We start from the raw sequence: 15246 nt of genomic DNA on the forward strand, positions 1-15246 counted from the left end.
ACTGCATGAGTCATAGAAGAGGAAAGACATCAAGGGCTTCTGTCACTGCACGTCTCAAAGACCTTGAATGATGTCGGGGATGGACTCCAACTGGTCACCTGGTCACACCCATGGCTTCCTCCCTGGCTCTCGAACTGCTTCTCATGTTACTTAACTAAGCTTATGGAAAAAACTGCATTCAGCATATATCACTCTCAGATCCTTTATAATCTACACACGTGCACACACATACACATGAATGTTGAAAAGGGCCATGAAACAAAAGAACAAAGATAAAATGTTTTCACCAATGGTTAGAAAATTTTGAAGCCAAGAAATGCATTTCTGGGAGAAAAACAGAGTTCATTAAAGAAACAATTTTATGGTCTCACCTACATTTCTTTTTGCCTCTGGGCATGGAAGTATGCATTGGTAAGCTTATAATGTGCAGTTATTAGGCTCTTATCAAAAGCCTGTTATCTAAAATACTTAGATTCTTAGATTGATTTATAAGTATGCATATTTTCCAATGACATAAATGGGACCCAGGGAATATTTTCAATTACATTTATTATTTCATTCTGAATATAATAACACTACTTAGCTCTATGATTTATTTCACATGAATACTAGCAATAAAAGGGCACTAATTCTCAGATAATCATGTTACGTTTCCCCATCAAGAACACTTTCATAGTACTGATTAGAGTAGCATCAAACAGCAGGTCCCCTCTCAGGCATTTCGGTCCTCTGAAAGGAGAAACATTTTTCTTTTCCAGAATGTGATAAACACTTAATAAAGGTTAGTTCCCTTTTCTGCAAACCAGGCATTGTATATTTTGTTAATTGATAAAAATTAGATGTAATCTATGTGAAAACTAGAGAAAGATTTGTTTCCTTTTCAAAACACAATTTACTCCATTAGGTTAGGGTTTCTATCCTGAGACCATGAATCCCCTGAAATGTGCAAAACTGTGTGTGTGAGTAGTGCCTCTGTGCTTGTTTGTGTGTGTGAGAGGGAGAAAGAAAGGGAGAGAGAGAGGGGTGTTGTTTGTTGGTGTCATTTTTTTCTGGGGCAAAGTCTACAGCTTTTCTGATTCTCAGAAAGGTCCGTGATCAAGGACCCCCTGCCCAAAGGTAAGAATCCTTTTTCAGGTGAGTTATAAGAGCTTTTTTTTTTTTTTTTTTTTTTTTTTTTCCCTGCAGATGGAAAAGCAGATTGTGTTGTAGTTCTGAAATCATCTTTTCTAACAACATTTATCATTAAAAAATCTTAATGTTAGAGAAATTAAAATGGAGTATTCTGCCAGTGTTTGAGAAAGAAGAGTTCAAAAATAGCTTTTGGGAGCTCCCCAGGATTTTACAATATTCTGCAACTATGGCCTACTTTCCTGAGACATTAATAATTGAGATATATGGCTCTCTTTGACTCGGCATCTTAAGGCTTATAATTTAGTCATTCAGTTTTACCTTGTTGTTTGCCAGGTCTTCACATCCATAGCTCTTCAGCTGTGTCTAAAATTATGAAATTCAATTATGAGATGATTGGAACTTTAGTATAGCATTCAAATAGTCACCCTCCCTCCTCCTCCCACCTTTCCTTCTTCCTTTCCTTCCTTCCCTTTCTTCTTTTTGCTTTCTTCTTTTTACTTTTTTAGTAGTCTAAAAATAGATGTATTTTGCAGTGAACCCTGTGCAATAAAATAATAACAGAAACAAAAGCAATATGGTTTGATCACCTAAGATCTTTCTCTTATTTATTGCTTATGATTTATTTCTTTAAGAAATAGGGGGGAGAATGTTCCTACCTCCTTAAGCAGGAAAAAAAATAGCTATCCTCATTAAACTAACATCTGATCTACTGTAGTCCTGACTTTCATTTCAAAGCACTAATAACTTCTTATTGGTAGAAATACTCTGAATAGCGAACCGTCCCTGATTGACGGCAGGGCCATAATTCAATCACCAGCTTCTACTGACATTGTGATCCCTAGGGGTGCGGCTTGAGGCTTTAGGAATGGCAGCTAAGTTCCAAGCCTGAATTACAGCTCCGTTATTCAATCTCGAGCCGTGCTTTGTTATTTATAGGACGTAGGAAAAGAGTGTGGACTTTTCGAAAGAGGAAAACAATAAATCACACTAACAAGATGACTGGCTCTAATATTAAAATGTAAACCTCTATGATGTAGAGGTAGAAAGATTAATGAGCATATGACGTAGGGTTATTAAAGGTGTGATGGGCAGGAGAGGGAATGGATTACGGGGAAATTAAATGAAGTATTTCACTGGAAGGCAATCAAGTTCCATGGAAGTTTTTAAATGACCAGCTAGTAGAGCCAGTTTTATTACCGTAGTGACTTAACCCAAACCCACAGGCTTTTCTCAGACGCCCTTTCTCCTAAAATCCCTGAATCTTGATGTGACTACAATCACAAAGGCATGCAAACACAGTTGCCTGTTACAACATTGCAACTGATGTTTTCTTTCCTTCCTTCCTTCCTTCCTTCCTTCCTTCCTTTCTTTCTTTCTTTCTTTCTTTCTTTCTTTCTTTCTTTCTTTCTTTCTTTCTTTCTTTCTTTCTTTCTTTTTCTTTTTCTTTCTTTCTTTCTTTCTTTCTTCCTTTCTTTTCTTCCTTTCTTTTCTTCCTTTCTTTTCTTTCTTTCTTTTTTTTTTTTTTTACAGTTATTACTCTCCTGGGCTGGTGAGTCATGACATTTGGGAAGCCCTGAGACAAAGGGATAATAAAGTGATGGTTATCAGGAATGATCACCAAGTAATAAATGGACCGAGATCATTTATCTGAGGTCATTCAAAGATATTAACATGAGGAATAAGGAGAAAAACATGTTTTCTGATGCTTCTGCTTGACATAGTACGTCAATTAAGATATTTACGAGTTCCTATCAGAGGAGCCCAGATTACTGGCTCCTGTTTCTGTGTAACAGAATCAGTCGCTAAAACCAATTTCTCAGCACACACCCTTTAACCTTTGCTGCGGTGTTTTTGCCGTACATTTACCTGATTCCCTCCTTCCCCTCCTTCATCATCCCTTCAATGCCTTAAGCCTCATTTCCTGTCTAGCAGTTCATAAAAGAAAAATGTCACCCCCGTCACCCTCACCCGGCCACCCTCCCTTTCCTTCAGATTTATAGGTCTTTGTCTTACAGTTAGTTATTGCACCTTTGTTTAAAGTTTGTCAACCTGTCAAACCCAGCGAGTCCAGACGTTCAGAAATCTGCAAGTCGACACTCCCGTCTCACAGCGGAGGTATCATTTGCTTCAGTGCCGATTCCTCAGGCAGGATCAGTGGAACCGCTGTGAAATACGGAAAGGGAGACAAACGGGGCGTTAAGAAAAAGCCCACCCCCCAAAAAAACAAAAAGCCTTAAATAGACACAGTTGATGAGATTTTTCAGGATATATCGACCTCACTGCAGGTCCAATAGGTCAGTAGGACCACCACTGTTCCACGTTTGCTGCGGCTGCACTGCCTGGATGCGCTCTGTTCCTTCAATCGCTTGCGTGGGGTCTAAATTTCACTGACCCGCTGCTCAATTTCACTCCAGAAATGTACTGAAGTATGATTGCAGGGACTCTTTAATATAGTTGCTTATGGAGAAACAAATGTTTTAAATCTGTGCACTTAAAAGGCTTTTCTCCGCACCAAGCAACTGGAGCTTAAAAAAGAATTTAAAAATAGTCTTTTTATGGGACTCGGTTTGCTAGTGTTAATCAGTTAATTGTTAGAGAATTACTGAGATGCAGTGCATTTCACAAACACTTACATTGTTACTTAGAGGATTTTATATTTTTTCTTCTTTTGAGGGGAGAGATGGTCTCAGGATAGTAGAGCAGAAAGGAACCCTAGGTGGGTATCTGTACGAGTCTGCTGGGGCTGCCATCACATGGTACCACAGACTGGTAGCTTGAACAACAGAAATTTATTTCTCACAGTTCTGGAGGCTGAAAGTCCAAGATCAGTGTGTTGGCAGGTTTGGTTCCTCGTGAGGCCTCCCTCCTGGGCTTGTAGATGGCCACCTTCTCCTTGTCTCGTGTAGCCTTTTCCCTGCCTGTCTAGGTCCTAATCTCCTCTTCTTACAAGGACACCAGTCAGCTTGGATTCAGTCCCACCTCAATGACTTCATTTTAACTTCATCACCTCTTTAAAGTTCTTATCTCCAGATACAGTCACATCCAAGGTACTGAGGGTTAGGGCTTCAGTGTGTGAATTTGTAGGGAACAAAATGCAGCCCATAACAGTATCATAGTCTCTTTGTTTTGGACAAGAAGAAACTGAGACCCAGAGAGATAGAGTAATTTGTCCATGGTCACACAGCTAATTATTAGCACACCTGATATTAGGATTGGAGCTCAGACTTTGTAGTTATCAGTGTCCACCTGGCCAGTGTTTAAATGAAAACAGACAGAACCTAAAAGAGAAGACTGAAGTCCCAGCATTGGGCAAAGAGTAAATATTCAATAAATATCTGTTGAATGATTGACAGCCTTTCTTAAATTAGAAGTAAGGACATGTTACCAATTTAGTGGCTTTTTAGGTGTGTGTAGAGACGATAAATGGATAGAGAAATAGACATTGGACAGAAAGACAAAAAGAAAGAGTTGGCCAAGAACTATGAATTAGGAATCTACCTAGCAGAGTCCCAGCTCCACTACTTTCTAAGGGGTTCTTGTCTTCATTTTACATCCCTTCAAACACACCCACTGGTGGGGAGCGGTGGGAGAGTTGGGCGTGGGGATACAAAACAGGGAGCGGCTGGGAAGGCAGCAGACAGAGTCAGTATTCCCCGTGGTAAGTGATTAGGTAAAAATGCTTCCAAGAGGAGGCGCCCATGGCCCTCCCAGCAACACAGACACAGATATTTTGGGTTTGCTTCTCCGGAAGTGGGAGGTGCTGAGATCTTGGCACTTGACACAGACACTTGAACATGGCAGTCACTCAGGAATGAAAAGAGTCAGTGTATGAAAGAATAGCCATCAGGCACTGAATCAGGGCATCCATCTAAGACTATAAACTGAAACAGGTTCCTTGTAGAAACCCCTGGCTTATATCCGAGGCTGTTTTAGACATAGAAACTACTCAGAAGACAAGATGCGTATCCTGCTCACCATGAACTGGGAAAACGACCTCGTGAATTAATTGCATGAGCCAGTTTGTGTCTCACCCTTGTCTCCCAGCCTTAAAATGCCTTTTCTATGGCTCACTCATTAGTTATCTCATACAGTAATTTATATATTTATTGGATAGCCTGTATATGTGTGGATCAGTTCATTTTATTTTTCTTAAATATATTCTCCTCTAAGTAGGGATTGCTTGATTCTCTGTATAAATTCTAGCACCTCAGTAACTAGCTCCATCACAAACCTGTTTGGAAAGTTCTATCTGCCCTTCTAGAGGGTGTGAGATAAGCACCAATCTCCTTCCTCTACTGGCTCATCTGTTCTCTCTGACCTTTGGTCAACATCTCTCCCTGTCTCCATATCTCTTATTTAGATTTTGCTCACTAGAAGTAATAATTATCTCTTTGCTAGTGTTCAGAAGTGATTAGACATTGGAGATTTCTGGGGAGGAGTCTGAAATAAAAGGATATGAGTTATTGAAATCAAAGTGGTAATTTTGATCATCCTTTTGACATTTTTCACTACAAGTTAAGGCATCTTAACTTCTTAGATCTTTTGGTTCACCTACTTCCTTATCTCTTTAGGACAATCTTTCCTTTCCTTTCCTTGCCATTGAATACTTCTTGAAATGAGTGACTTTCAGGTCTTACAGATAAAAATGGCAATTCAAGCTGTTCAAAGGAGGTGTAAATGGACAACTGAAGGAGTTTCTATTAGAAAGCAAGCACATCAACGTGTTATTAACAAGCTCAACCTGAGGTCTTCCTCCTGCTCCGACTGTGTGAAGTAAGTGCCACTCACTGCCCTCTCCTTCTCAACCTTTTGTTGCAGAAAGCACAAGTCCTGGAGACATCAGGAGAGTAAGGAGCTTCCTTGGGCTTCCAAATGGTGCTCCAATGAGATGAACTGCAGGCACCCATAGTGCGGCACAAAAAAAAAAAAAAAAAAAAATCTTGGAAAACAACCTGAGAGAAGAGTAAAATCCTGAGATGTCTACTTTTTAATGGTAGGAAATGGTCTTCTGCCTCAAGTCACTCGAATCCCTATGGGTTATTTTCAAACTAAGCTAGAACTATTTATGCTAAACTGTGTATGTGACGCAGCAGATCTCTTTCCTTTTCCTTTGAGTCTGGGTGAGTCCGAAGTTGGCAGTGAGAGGGAATGTTGAATATTATACACAAGGAGTTGGGTAGGAACGTTGAGAGCCAAGGAGCAGTTTTTCCTACCCTTCCTATTGTCTTAAAATTGTCTCGAGCACTTTTTCTCATACTCCCTAAATTAAAAAATCCCAGGAACCAAGTGAGACAAATCACCCTCCCCTCTAGTGGATTTTTTTTTGACTCTCAGAAAAGTAGAGACAAGCCAGTCTGGAGGGCAGGTGATGTCAATCATTTGCATTTTTCCCACCTACAGTTGTTTCTCCCTGTGAACTTCTTAATATCCTTCCATTTCACACTGGATAGTCCACCATCTTGAACTGCTGTCTCATCATTTCTTTGGCATGGTTCTTGCTCCTCATACAGATTCCAAGCCCCTTAAAGTCAGGAGCATCAAACCTAGCACTCGGTCTATATGATTTAATTGACTGATGAAAGAGAGGAGCAAATAATTTAATAGACAAGTGAAGAGACAGAGAAAAAACTTAGGAAGATTTCTAACATTTGAAAATGTCAGTGTCTTCTTCAGTTTTCACACTGTGTGGATTTGGAACTGTTCACAAAATCTCAGGGCATGCCCTGAATGCTGTTTCTGCAAGAGAGGTCTAATGGGTCATGGTATGCCAGTGTAGACAATGACATGAAAATGCTTAATGATCACGTCTCCTAGAATTTCCTAGTCTTCAGATGAGCAGGCTTCAGCCTTCTGAAATTAAAGGCTAATGACGTTCAACATTAATTGACTGACAGGCAGATTCAGACACGTCTGACATGTCTTGTGTAATCTTCATGATGATTCAGTATAGAAGGTACTGGAATCCCTATGTCAAGGATGAGAAAATTAAGCTTTAGAGAGTTTAAGTAATGTGTGGAGGTCACGTGGCTCAGAAATGATGAATTTTACCTGTTTAATTCAGAGGCCGTAACCAGCTACGTCTTGGACTGCTCCTGGAGCTGGGCTTTTTGTTTCTGTTATTGTTGCTTTTTTTTTTTTTTTTTTTTTTAACTAAGGCAAGCTGTAGAAATGCATTTAAAAGAGTAAGGAAAAGGAGAAACACTTGCAGCATTCATGGAAAAACATTGAGAAGGATTTAGTAGGAAATAAACATCTCAAAAAGTCTTTTATTGATATAGATGTTTTCATTTTTGTGGTAGGAGAGTAAAAATAATTTAAGGGATAAACTTTTGAAAAAGTTTTGAAAAAGAAATTATTCTATTGAACAGTAAAGCCCTCTATTTCTTTGAAAATAGATTTTTTAAAAACAAAGTAAGACGCCAGAAAGGAATTTCTGAAGGGGTGGTTTTATTTTGCTTCTTTAGACATGAATTATGTTAGAAGATTACATGCTGTTCATGTTTCATATTCAACAATGTGTGCACATTCTAAAGATAGAACCAGGACAAGGGCAGTTATTCCCAACAATATGAATAATAAATTCCCACTTGCCCTGGAAAAGCTGTCTTCATAGGGAAATTCACTTTGAGATAATTTTCCTTATTTTTAGGCACTTAGTGTACTATTAGATATGATTTTTCTTTTTCCAAACTACAATTTCCAGACTCAGGCTAAGTCTGGAAAGTTATTAGAACTTATTTCTGTTTATTCTTTTCACCTGTGGTTTAGGGAAAGACACATTCTCAACTATCACGGTTTTGTTGGCCAAAATTCATGCATATCCTGTGTATTAGTGGGGGAATGTGTGAATTTTATATATATGTATAATAAAAATATGTATAATATAATAAATATATATATAATCATTTCTCCAATAAAAATTGGTTAAAATAGACTATTAGCACTGTTTACTCTAGTTTTAATAACCATTAGTAGGAATCAACAGAATGGAGTGTTGGAGATTCTATGAGCTTAAGAAGTAGACCTGCCTAAGATCTAATCCTTGGCTGTGTCTTTAGATAAATTACAAAACTCTGAACCATGATTTTTTCACTGTATGATTAATTCCCTGAATTTCAATGAACTCATATATGCAAAGTATGGCTCTTGGTGGGCATTTAATAGTTTCAGTTTCCTTTCTCTTTCCATCAAGCTTATTTCCTATTCAAAGATAGAATTATGGTGAACTATATGGGCACTTGAGAACAAGGTTCAAGGCTGATTGCTAGTACTTAATAAATTCATTGGTTGTTCCGGCTAATCTGAACCCACAGATATCCCTGTGAAGTCTTGCCAGAGGTCCTTTGGAAGATGGCATTAGTATAGCATTGACAGCTCAGGGAACTGGAAATAAGCCAAAGGTCATAAATTGCCTCGCTTTTTGCAATCCCAATATGAGGGAAACTATATGCCATTTTGGGGGTAATTTGAAAAGCACATGGTTTGGAGTTATTTTGATGGATTAAGTATTTTTCCTGAATCATCTAGTTTAGAAGATTAAAACTTGATTATAAAATACCAAAATGTCTTTAGATGTAGAAATAGTTAAGCATAAATCAAATACTCCAGGTTCATGAGAAAATAATCAAAAGAAAAAGTGATGCGGTGCTCTTTGAGGTCTGATATTGGAATGAAGAAATGTTACAATAGTTTATTGTTCATAGGGTAATATATTCTTGCAGAATTGTTTTGGAACGCAGGCACTACCCAGAGTTGATTGGTGCTTGGCAACACACCAAAATAATGCCCGTGATGAAGGAAAGTTATGAGAATGTAAACTTTCCCCCCTTAGTACCTTATGTCTTTTACTTCAAATCCAGATAGAGGTGGTTTCATAACTCTTCTATGATTGAAAGACATTCTGAAATAGAAGCTCTCTGGCAGAAAAAGTTACATGATTGTCTAAAGCAGTAGGGCTTAACTTCTGGGGTCATAGACCCATTTAAACACACTTAGTGGAAACACTTAAAGCATACAGGATAATAGGAAGCCTCCCTCAGATGGCTGTGAGGTGCCATTCCTGGTTCTTGGCAGCTATAGCCAGTCTCAGTGGACTCGCAATGTGACGGGAGAAACCCTTACCCTGGCCGCCAAGCAGTTCTTTATCTTATTCTCAACAGCTATTCCTTAATTTACTCTTATTTTCCATAATTCTTGTCCAATTGCAGTCTCAGCAAGGACCTTTTTTCTCTTCCATTAAATGTTTAAAAAATTCTATGAGAATGAACCATCTTAGTATGCTTCCCACTCTCCCCCCACACCTCTCTCTTTCCCTCCTTTCCTCCTCCTCGAATTCAACCACCTGTGCAGCAGACCCCAGGTCCCTTCCGTGTCTTCCATGACGTTGCTGGAAGAGCTTCCCTTTTCCATTATCTTCAAACTCTCCTTATCTGGTGGTGATTCCTACCCCTCCAGTAAGCACTCTTACCTCTGCCTGAAGTTATGCTAAGAGAACCGGAAACAGGAAAGCCCTGTATGTATGCATCCTGGAAAGTGCCAGAGGGAAAGGGTGAGACCTCTTCCCCGGGCAGCAACAATGACAGCAGCAGAGAAGAAAGGTGGGGCCACAGTTGGGTGGGTATGAGAGGAATTTCCTGGCAACTTCCAAGGACCAGGGCATGCTTGAGGGTGCAGGCTAGTCCAGGAGCAAACTAATAACTGAGGAAAGGTGCTGCCAAAGTGAGACTGAGAAAGAAGCCCCAGAAACGAGGGGGAATGAGCACAGAAGAGCATGAAACTGAGGCCCTGCCTCCCAGCCTAGGAATAAAATTAAATATCACTGGTTGTGGATGAGGCAAATAGGTGGGATACAGACCAAAATCACCAGAAATTCTCAATGTTTCTAGGCAGTTCATCCATGGACGATTACAGATATGCTATACAATATGACATTGTTGGTCCACTAGACTTTTTGATGTGTTTTTGTGGTGATAATTCTAATTCAGTATTTCAGATATTCCCAGGAGTACTGGGAGACAGGTCAGATGAGGAGGAGGAGGGCTTGGAAGATGGAGAAAAAGAGCATGTGGTATAGGCCTAAGATTAAGATCTTAAGCAATTAAGCAGCACTATTTACAGTAACCAAGACATAGAAACAACCTAAATGTCCATCGACAGATGACTGGATAAGGAAACTGTGGTATATTTATACAATGGAATACTACTCAGCCATAAAAAAGAATAAAACGATGCCATTTGCAGCAATGTGGATGGACCTGGAGATCGTCATTCTAAGTGAAGTAAGCCAGAAAGAGAAAGAAAAAGACCATATGATATCACTCATATGTGGAATCTAAAAAAAGACACAAATGAACTTATTTATAAAACAGAAATAGACTCACAGACATAGAAAACAGTATGATTTTCTTATGGTTACCAGGGAGAAAGAAGGTGAGAAATAATAAATTGGGAGTTCGAGATTTGCTGATAATATCTACAATATAAAATAGATAAACAAGTTTCTACTGTATAGCAAAAGAACTATATTCAATATTTTATAGAAATCTATAATGAAAAAGACTATGAAAAGGAATACATGTATGTATATGTATGACTGAAACATTATGCTGTACACCAGAAATGGACACAACGTTGTAAACTGACTATACTTCAATTTTAAAAAATGGGAAAAAAAGATCTTATGCAATTAATAACCAGAGGATGGGAATATAACAAAAGCATGAACTGAAGGATGTTTGTCAAGTAAATGGCTAAAACAAAGATCCACCTACTGATTCTAAAGCACTGATTTACTTCTCTAAGAATTCTACCAAAAAAAAAATGCATATATATATATATATATACACACATACTCCAAAAGCCTTGAAGAAAGAGATGCCTCCTTATGCTTGTACGATTGTATTTCATTAATTTTCACAATCTGCCACTTAGGTAGGTAAGGATGAAAGTTTCATTGTTCTTCATTTCTATATGAGAAAATTGTTGGTTGGAGCAGTAGACTGGTTTAATCAAGGAGGGAAAGAGTAGAAGTGAATCCCACTTACCTGTCTCGAGTTCTACTCTAGAGCCCAGCCTCCCTGCTGCAGCCAGTGGTGTCATGCCATGATGTGACATGGGCTCTGACAACCCAGGGACCCTAGGGGACCCTAGCACTCTCCCCTCCTGTGGGAGCCCAGGAGAAAGCAGCTGTATCACACGGTCCTGCTGCCTATAGAAGACCAACCTCTTCCCCTCTGCCTTTTTAAGAAGTACTTGGTGTTCTCTCTCTTTATAAGCTTCAATTAGATTTTGTTGATGGAGGGCTTATGAGTACCGTTTTATGGATGTTTTAACACATTTTCTTAGCTGGAAGCTAGTTTAGGAGCCAGTTTGAGAAGCTCGTAAATGAGGACTACAGGGAGCGGTCTTTCTCTAACACATTCCTACCAATTGACTTCCAAACGTCACATGAGTTTTTGTCATTTTCTGGGTAGATTTGTCTTTCTTGTTGAATCTGAGCCTTGTTATCTTGTGGAAGAATAAATTTGACAAGAGCGCATATAAGAAATAATTGTTCACATAGCCTTTTGAAAGCTTTTAAGCCTTGAGTCTTGTCCTAAGTGCATGAAGGTCACCCTGATCCACTGTCAGGGGCCAGAACCTTTAGGACCGGGGTGTACCTGGATGGGCAAGAACCTCCATCCTCAGGACAGCAGAGTCTGTGGGACTGGGGCCCTTCATCCTTTCTTCCCAAGCCTGGTGACTTACTTTTTCTTGAATAAACTGTTTATTTTAGAACAGTTTTAGATTTACAGAAAAATTGCCAAAATAGCACAGAGAGTTCCCATACACACCCTTGCCCCGTTACCCGTTTTATCCACATCTTACGTGAGTAAGATGCGTACATATGTCTTAATTCATGGACCAATATTGACACACTATTAATATTAGCAACTAAAGTGCACAGCTTATTTAAATTTCCTTACTCTTCCCCTAATGTCCCTTTCCTGTTCCAGGATGCAGGATGCCACATTCCATTTATAGTCATTTTGTTACCATGACTTCTTGGGCTGCTCTCGGCTGTGGCAACTTTACAGACTTTCCCTGTTTTGATGGCTTTGGCAGTTTCGAGGAATACTGGTGAGTTGTTTGTAGATCATTCCTCAGTTAGGATTTGTCTGATGGGATTCCCACGATTCCCCTGTGCTGGTGGGTGTTGGGGAGGAAGACCACAGAGGTGAAGTGCCATCCTTATCCCATCATGTCAAGGGCACATGTTATCAGCGTCTGTGATCTCCTGGCGGTGGTCATGTCTGTCGGCTCCTCCACTGTCCAGTCACTTTCTCCCACCTTCCTACGCTGTACTCTTTGGAAGGAAGTGATTTCATGCAGCCAGCCACCCACCCAGCTTGAGAGGGGAATTATGCCCCATCTCTTTGAGACACAGTATCTATGTAAATTATTTGGAATAATTCTGCATGGGATATTTGATTTTTTCTCTGCTTTCCCAATTATTTATCTACTTAGCCATTTATTTCTGTTACAATGGACTTGTGGATATTTGCTTTATACTTTGAGTTATAATCTATGTCTACCTTATTTTGTTGCACAAGTTTTTCTAGCTTTGACTGTTGGGAGCTCTCTCAGTCAGTCCCTGTGTCCCTTTGACTTTCCTCTATTTTATGGTTTAAAAACTATGAGTGTTTGCTTGCTTTCTGGCACTACAAGATACTCTAGGCTCATATGGTACATTTCCAAGGAGCCCTGGTTCCTTTTACTGAGAAGAGTATTAGAAACCATGATCTGGGTCCTAGTTGTGCTGGTTGCTCCTGGCGCGTCATTGCTGCAGAGCTTTGTCAGTTGGAGAAACGAGGCGTAGACTAACCCATGCATCTAGACACAGCTATAATTACTTCCATAGGTAACCACCTGTTTCTAAATGTAGATGTAAGTTTACACTAATGTCTCTAACTTTCGACAATGGGACTGAGATTTTACATACGATAGTGAGTTTTATCATTTGTTATGGAACGTTGTAGCTTTCCCTGATTCCTAACCAGAGACTGGAGGGGCAGCAGACTGGCAGGGGAGAGTTGGAAGAGTTGTGGAGGCTCGGTGATGTCTGGAGAAGCAGCAGAGGAAAACAGAGGCTGCCATGGTTAGTAGAAATAGAAAAAATATCAGCTAGAACAGCATCCCTTTCTGGTGCCTTCTGGTGCAGGGGGCAACAGGTTTATAGGCTTACTGTAGCCACCTAGAAGGAAGTGTCAAGAAAGTCAGTAAAGACAGTCAGAAGTATCACAGATTAGAACAGTTTAAAAGAATGAATAAAGGTGTCTCTGTGATCAGCAAGCAAGTCACCCATCCACTCAGTTCACCGGCTGCCATTTAGTTATAGTCATAAAATAAGGCCGACCAAAGATTTTCGTTTTTGAGCCCCGCAGGTCCGCGTTGGTCCTGGCCTGAGCCTTTCTGGGATGGCTTCTTGGCCACTGCAGTTATTACGCCACATAGAATGTTCAATGAGTTATGTGATAAATTAATGTTGGTTGATTCGTTTTCCTTGAGACCTTTGAATCTTCCTCTCCCTGCAACGGCCACTGCCTTTTTTTCTGAGTCATCATCTCTTGCTTAGAGCAATGCAATGGAATCTTTTTTTTAAGATAATAATTTTATTAAAATACACTTCTTGCTACTCCACAAGCATATTGAAACAAGTTTCCTGGTGGATAGTGTAATACCTTTTTTTTTTTTGGCCTTTGTACACAATTTTTATTTTTAAAACATGTCAAAGCATCACTGATTTTTTTTTTTCAAATTTTGGATTGGTCTTTCTGCTCACCTCTTTTCAATCTAGTTTCTGTTGCCTCTTCTACTTAATATCCTATAAAGAACCCCTATTTCTGACAGAACAGAATCCAGCATGGCCTCCTCATGGCCTGCAGAGACCTGCCCTTTCTCGCTCCTCAGCGCCATCTCCCTGCACACCTTTGTCCTCCCCCATGACCTGACCATTCTCAGAAGCACCGCACCCCCCCCCCCAACCTTTTACCTATTGCTCTCTGCCTTTGCTGTCATTCCTGACTGTCCCTCCGCACTTCCTGCTCAGTGCGGGTGCTCCTTGGTGACCCATCCCGCCCTCTGTGGACTGCTGAATATGGAACATATTCTCTGTTATCCCACACATCACAGTACCCTGCTGCGGTCAGCAGACTTTTTCTGTAAAGGGCCAGAGAGTGAATATTTCTGGCTTTGCAGGCCACAGCATCTTAGATGCAACAATTGAGATCTGCTGCTGTAACCTGAAAGCCGCCATAGACGATATATAAGCAAATGAGTGTGTCTGGGTTCCTGTACAATGTTACACACAAAAATAGGTAGCAGATCAGATTTAGCCCACAGGCTGTGGTTTGCTGACCCCAGCGATATTCCAGTCAATTGTTAGCTTGTCTCCCTTCCTCACCAGCTTGTGAATTCCCTAAGATGAGAGCTGATCTTGTTCATCTTTCTATTCTCAGCATCTAATCTGGGCCTGGCACATCATGAGTGCTTAATAAATGCTGCACAGAGGAATACGTGAATTAATAAATGATTTAATAAGAAGCTGGAAACTAAGCATTTAATGATGTCAGTAAGAACCTTGACAGAGTGAATCATGGTGAAAGTAGACACATCAAATCTGTACAGGGGAGAATAAATCTTTTTTGTACATATCAGGGGACTCAAGAGATAATACTTTTGATATGACCTGGATCAGTGTGTCTAGAAAGTTTGACCCTTCCATTGTCAGGCTGCCAAGGAGTCAAAGGCGCCTGAAGCCTTGGGCAGGGAGACCAGTTCTCTGCAATCCAAGTCTCTGTAAATAAATAGTGTTAAAGCTTGAGAAGAAGGTTATTAATTTTGCTCCGTACCTGCCACTTTCCATGGAGGAATCTTAGTCACTGATGGGTTTGCTCCAACTGAGCCCTTGGGGTTTATGTGTACAACCCTCAGCCTTGATGCAATTAAGGACTGGAAACTCCTACAGCCCAGCGTTTACTGACAAGCAAGGGTTGGCCAGGCCTTATTCATTCAGCCCAAGGTACTGCAGGGGTCACCAGTTCCCTGTGGTGGGAGAGTTCATGGGCTTTCTAAGTA

At 40.1% G+C, this 15246-nt stretch overlaps 1 long non-coding RNA gene across 1 annotated transcript in view; it reads left to right on the plus strand.

Moving 5' to 3' along the window:
- LOC116154337 (uncharacterized) overlaps window positions 1-15246 on the plus strand; it is a 282683-nt gene that overhangs the window by 237854 nt on the left and 29583 nt on the right. Inside the window, exons 5-6 of the long non-coding RNA XR_004138161.2 lie at window positions 5950-6124; window positions 12126-12249. This is a non-coding gene — a long non-coding RNA (uncharacterized LOC116154337). The remainder of the gene's footprint in view (window positions 1-5949; window positions 6125-12125; window positions 12250-15246) is intronic.

Source organism: Camelus dromedarius, chromosome 6, assembly GCF_036321535.1.
Source record: "Camelus dromedarius isolate mCamDro1 chromosome 6, mCamDro1.pat, whole genome shotgun sequence".
Lineage (NCBI taxonomy): Eukaryota > Metazoa > Chordata > Mammalia > Artiodactyla > Camelidae > Camelus > Camelus dromedarius.